This window comes from Palaemon carinicauda, chromosome 13 (genome assembly GCF_036898095.1).
Source record: "Palaemon carinicauda isolate YSFRI2023 chromosome 13, ASM3689809v2, whole genome shotgun sequence".
In the NCBI taxonomy this organism is placed as follows: domain Eukaryota; kingdom Metazoa; phylum Arthropoda; class Malacostraca; order Decapoda; family Palaemonidae; genus Palaemon; species Palaemon carinicauda.
Genome location: NC_090737.1, coordinates 101,514,267 through 101,520,694, shown reverse-complemented (window position 1 = coordinate 101,520,694; position 6,428 = coordinate 101,514,267). Strand labels below are relative to the sequence as shown.

The 6,428-nt window shown below is 32.0% G+C and overlaps 1 pseudogene; it reads left to right on the top strand.

Moving 5' to 3' along the window:
* LOC137651740 (uncharacterized) overlaps positions 1–6,038 on the top strand; it is a 12,967-nt pseudogene extending 6,929 nt beyond the window's left edge.
* The last annotated feature ends 390 nt before the right edge of the window (positions 6,039–6,428 follow it).

Genomic DNA, 6,428 nt, shown 5'->3' with positions numbered 1-6,428 from the left:
GTATAATACCTGTAATATGTGCTTCACATGAGTATAATACATGCAATATGTGCTGCTAATGAGTAAGCCCCACTGATTTTGGAGAAAGATTAAGGCAAGACATCCACAGTAAATCTGTTTTTTTTTTCTTTTTTTTCTTAAAGTTTACTGAGTAACTATGACTTCATCACCCTCAAGCCAGCAATCAAGCATCGCTGTGCCAATTCAGGAGTGTTAAGAGAATAAAAAAAGTTGATTTAGAGAGTAAAAGTGTTCAAGGTATGTCAATGAAAATATAGCCCACAAGGTTAGAAAAAACTTCCAAATTCCTAGCCTAACCGAAACTGATTAGTATCACAGCAAACATGCCGATAGATATCCAGAGGTTAGACAGATTAAGTATCGGTGAGGGTAAACCATCCAAAAAAGTGGAGAAGAAGCTTCAAAATTTATGTAGAAGCCCTAGAGAAAATGGATAGAAAGCAGCAGAAACCATTGTATTTGTTTACAAGAGCACGCTCTCCATTTACTTCAAAATTATGCAGTCCTGCAGCTTTCCTCTTCTTGTGCAGTGATTAAGTGGTTCTTTAAATGTTTGGAAAGCAAAAAATGGTTAGATATGTTGAGCAAGTGGGGAGGGGTTATTAAAAAATACTAGCTTGGTTTGCTCATTAAACGATCTGGAACCGACATAGTCAACCAAACAGAAGTTTGTGATGCCAGCGTACATAAACAGAAATTCGTGATGCCAGCGTACATTTGACATACTCTATTTTAAAAATATATACTAAATTAAAAATGGAGTGATTACTCAAAAGTGTCACAATTTGTGAATTGTGCATTTCATGGACACTTTTAAGAAATTACTCCATTTATAATTTAGTATATATTCTGAATATATATCAAATGTAGGCTGGCATCACAAACTTCTATTTATGCACGCTGGCATCACGAACTCTGGTAGGTTGACTATGTTGATGATGTCAGTTCCTGGTCGTTTAGTAAGGAAACCAAGATATTTTTTTTTTTAAAACCCCTCCCCCATTGCTCAACATATCTTGCCATTATTTGCTATCCCATTATCTAAAGAACCTTCTAATTACTGTACAAGAAGAGGAAAGCTGCATGACTGCATAATTTGGGAGTAAATGGAGAGCGTGGTCCTCTAAATAAATACAAAAGTCTAAACAAGTAGTCGAGTCACAGCCAAGGAAATACATTTGGCTGTAGCTCCAAAAATAGCCATAGGATTTTTTCACAAATAATCTCAATGTGATTCCAACAAAAAGTTACGTGACATTGCACATCCTATCCCATTCTGACCTAACTCAACCTAACCTAACCTAACTTTTGAAGTGATACATTCGAGTGATTGGATTTTCTCTGCAACATGCTACAAGTCCAAACTATAGCACAGTAGAATGTTTTTATGTATGCTGGTTAAATAGGATGGCATAACATATGGTATTTTATGTTTATCTAGATGCTTGATATGGACGAGCCTCATCCAAATTCAGGAGTTGACACAAAAAACCTCACGACAACTAAATTCGAGCTATCATGTGTGCAGCAGGCATTTCTCCACCAAAAACTACCTACATCCAGCTTCTGACAAACGCTGCCAAAATGCCTGCCCAGATCAACATGTAGAAGGTATGTGTTATCTATTTTATTTATGTGTTTAGTCATTACAATATTATCAACTGATTTTTTTTATCTATGAAACATTTTTCTACATAAAAATGCTGCATCTATTGCACATTACAGGTTCTACTACCTGCACCAGATCAGATGTTGACCCTATAAAGACAAGTGAGTTACTGAAAAATGCTGATTTAATTGTTGTCATATAAAGTTTAGATGCCTTTTTACACGTGGGTATGCTACAAAGGAAAATGAAAGATGAGTATTCTCGCAAGCACTTTTGCCGTACTTTCATCTGATAGCAGAATAAAGTACACAGAGAGCCCTTGCCAGTATTCTCACCTTTCATTTTCCTTCATGGCATTCTTTGTTTCATCCTATTCATATTTTCTTCTACGTGCAATTTTGGATATATCTATTCATATATGTAAGTATGTCTTGATAATCTATATAACAGCAGTACATAATTTAGTAAAATTATTTTTGTGTAATTATTCATATACATATTTCTTGTATAATGCACTTATTGTTGTAATACATATTTTCAGATACATCAATAGATTTACACCACCAATCAAATTATAACTAAAACTGGTTGCTGGCTTATCCCAACAGGAATTTGCACAACCTTGAATATGGTGTGTATTTGATGTGCAGTTTGTATATGTTTAGCTTTTCTGAAATGATAATTGCATCACCATTACTTTAAATATAGTTAATCTCGTAGGTACCATTCCTGCTCTGGAGAATAGATCATCTGAGATGAAAATTTCATCCTTGAAACATGGTAAATGGCCTATGCTTTTGGTAGATATTACAGTTTTGCTTGTCTTAACTAGAATTCATATAGTAGGTATAGATTGACCTTTAAGATTTTGCTATATTGTGCTACATACTGTATATATTCACTTTATCTTCAGTGAAAAAGTGTTAGACCAATAGTTGTATTATGTCTATAGGGTTCATCTATCAACTGACCAAAGAAAATTCTTAAAAAGATTGTGAAATAATTCATTGAATTAAGTGGAAATGTTCAATCAGATACTGGCAAGAAACTTTTGTTTAGTAGTGTTTTTGTATATATTTATGCATAAAAAATTATGATTTTAACAGCCAAATGAAAAAGTATTATATGGCATTTGCTTCATTTCATATTTGCATTTCCAGAATTTACTACTGATTATCCAAAAGATACTGGGGGTGAAGTGTACAGTAATGACACAGTAACAAGCATGATGGATAATATTGGCTGTGCTGCTGCAAGTGTTAGTCCTACTACAACTATTACGACTGCTAGACCTACATATGCTACTAATACTGCTACTATTACTACCCCCCCTCCTACTGCTGCTACTCCTCATCCTACTGCTGCTACTACTACAACTACTACTAATAATGAGGTTGATTGTAGCATTCTCAATGGAAATGACAATTTACAAAAGCCTGAAATACAGTAAGAGATCATACAATTAGGGTTACATGAAGGAGGAGAACCAACATTCGCAACCATAAAATCCAATGGTAAGATATTACCATGAATCATTATATTTCACAGAGATCAAAACAAAATATTTTTCACCAATAAATGGTCAGTTCTGAAATACAATTAAATAAATAAATAAATAATTTTCTAAAAATTTCATATATACCGTATGTTTATATATATATATATATATATATATATATATATATATATATATATATATATATATATATATATACATATATATATATATATACATACATATATATATATATAAATTTAATCGTTATTCTTATGTTTATACCAACTGTTTTTGCACTGGATTATTAACTTTTAATATTTTTTCCAAGTCTACTAGCAGCTTGCAAAGGAAAAAGAAAAACCAGTATGCATTAATAAAGAAGCAACGGATGCAGATTTGTAGACTTATGAAAAACCTTGAACAAATGAAGGTAAGCCAAAACAAAATTGTGATACATGTACCCTACCATCTACAATTATAAAAAATGCAAGCAAATATATAAGTGGCACAGCTCTAGAATTTTTTAAAACACAAATTAAATTAGCAGGCGTCTCCAAATATGGCACGAGATATTCACTTTCTCAAAAATGTTTCTTTCTTGGACTTTATTTCAAAAGTCCCAGAGCTTATAACTTTATCAGCAAGATATTTACTTTACCAACAACGAGAATGCTGAGGTACTGGGTATCCAAGATTGATTTTGATGTTGGCTGGAATGAGTCGGTTTTTAAATTGTTAAAGCAGAAAGCTTTATCAATGAATGAAAATGATAAATACTGTGGCATTATATTTGATGCTATAAGTAAAGATGTGGTGGAGGGATTTGAAGATCTTGGCCAGTATGGCAAAGGACAAGACCCTGCTCAGTATGCCATGGTCTTTATTGCAAAAGGCCTGGCTTCCAAATGGAAGCAAATACTGGGGTATTTCTATTTACAAAATCTATTAAAGGTGATACCTTAATGTATATGGTAACGGACTGTATTGGTAAATTAAAGAATGCGTGTTTGTACCTAACATTTTTTGGTATGTGGACCAAGATCCAAATAATAGAAGGTTGTTTAAAAATCTTATTACTTCCAGAGAAAAACCTTTTTTCTCACATGAAGGTGAAAATGTGTATTTCTTTTATGATACACCACACCTTTTGAAAAGTATCAAAAACAATTTTAAGAAATATGACATGCAATTTGGTGGGCGAAAAGCGTCATGGAAATATGTAGAGAAATTTTTTGAAGCAGATTCTCAGATGTGGCTACGGTTAGCACCAAAACGTACATCATCACATGTCTTCAACGCCGGTTTTGATCAAATGAGAGTGAATCTAGCAGCACCGGTGTTTAGCCGTAGTATAGAAGCTGGTGTATTTACACATGCAGCATTGGGGGCATTACCGCAAGAAGCGGAAAATACAGCATTATTGAAAAATGATATTAATGAATTGTTTGATGTATTTAACAGCAGTTTTGTATTTCATTTTAAAGAGAGAAAATGTGCAATTAATGATAGTGATAATAATATTAATTTTTTATCTGAAAAGGCTGATAAGCTGTCAAGTTTAACTTTTATTGGAAGTAAAAGTAATATTCCATGTATAGATGGTTGACTTTTAAACATCCGTAGCCTTAAAATGTTATGGAACCATTTGAAGGATAGGGGTTTTAAATTCCTTTTAACTAACAGGATAAATCAAGATTGTAATGACAATTTATTTAGTGTCGAAGTTCAGGAGGAAATAATGACACTCCAAGTTCATACAAAATTAAAACCTTAATAAAAAATGCTCTATGTAACAATCTCATGAAAAATAACGTTAAAGGAAACTGCATAGCTGATAACACCCTAATACTGAAATATTTGAAGGTCTGTGACTTAGAAACTAAACTTAATAGAAATGATTTTGAAAATAAAGATATTGTTAATTTAGATTGGACTGCAACAGATGAGGAACAGGTCCAAGAATTCTTTGAAAACCTTTTAGAAGGTCCAATTGATAATTCACCAGTAGATTTGATAACTGATGAACCTGAAGATGATGAATCCATTAAAGCAATTCACGAATTTGTTTCAAGCTTCAACCCAAATAATGATGATAATGTTGAGAAAGAACCAGTAGTGACAAAATCTATTATAGATTTTATTTGTAATTTTGATCCCTTTGCTCCTGACAATAGTATTGACACCCCTAAGGACAATATATCTGATTATGGGCACAATTTGATAGAGAAAAATGCAGTAACTTACATAGCAGCATATGTATGCCATACACTTGTCAAACATCACAAGTGTGATGCATGTAAATCAGTACTTATCTGTGAAGATGGACTAGATTTTGATTCAAGTAATTTGACCTTGTTTCTGGGAAATAAAGATAAGGAAAAAGGAAGATGGCTATGGTATCCAAGTACTATTATAACTAACATTAATTATTATGAATCAGCATTTCAAAGTAGATTGTAGATCTAATAATAAAAGACAAAGTAAAACATAATTTAACTCAAGTGATTAAACAAATTAATGTAGATAACCTCAACTTTTGTGATGGTGTTGTAGATGAAATGATGACATATTTTTAAAAATGCGTATATATTATTACGTTAAATTTCTCAACATATCATTAAGGAAAAGAAAACATAGTGGTGGTAATTACTCAGGTCCCCGTAAAAAAACAACACTAACAAAGATTTCACATATTTAATATATTTTGACTAAGGTTCAGGTTATAGAATAGTCTATGCAATGTTTTATTTTAATCTATTAATTTTTTGGGGGGTCATAAACCTATTAAAATAATATATTTCTCAGGAGCTGACATATTTGGCGTTAGGAACATGTTTAGTGGTATGTATTATATTTAACTTTGATTTAACTTATAAGTGAATCAATATTTCAGCATGTTTGCACACCTGAGTAGCATTACAGGTGTATACTACTTCAGCATATTTTGCTAGTGTCCCTTGTCTTCTTATTTTTTCTATTCCCTAAAGAAAGTAACTTTTTACAGTATTTGTATACTGTATTTGTTTGTATTTGTATTTTCATGTACATTGAATGGGTCTTCACTGTTTGTACTTTCTATGTTTGCATATTTGCTTTGCTTATGTTTGCACGATGTATCTAATACTTGAAGAAAACCTTTTTTCAGTATTATGTTTTTTCATATTTATGATTATATTACAGTTTATCTGCATGCAATTCAAGATGTAATTTTGGTTTGCTTGTGTGTTTTTTTCTTTTTAGTCACCAATTTTTATACAGTATGAGCAATATTCTTATTTATATATAATTCACCAAAGTTCA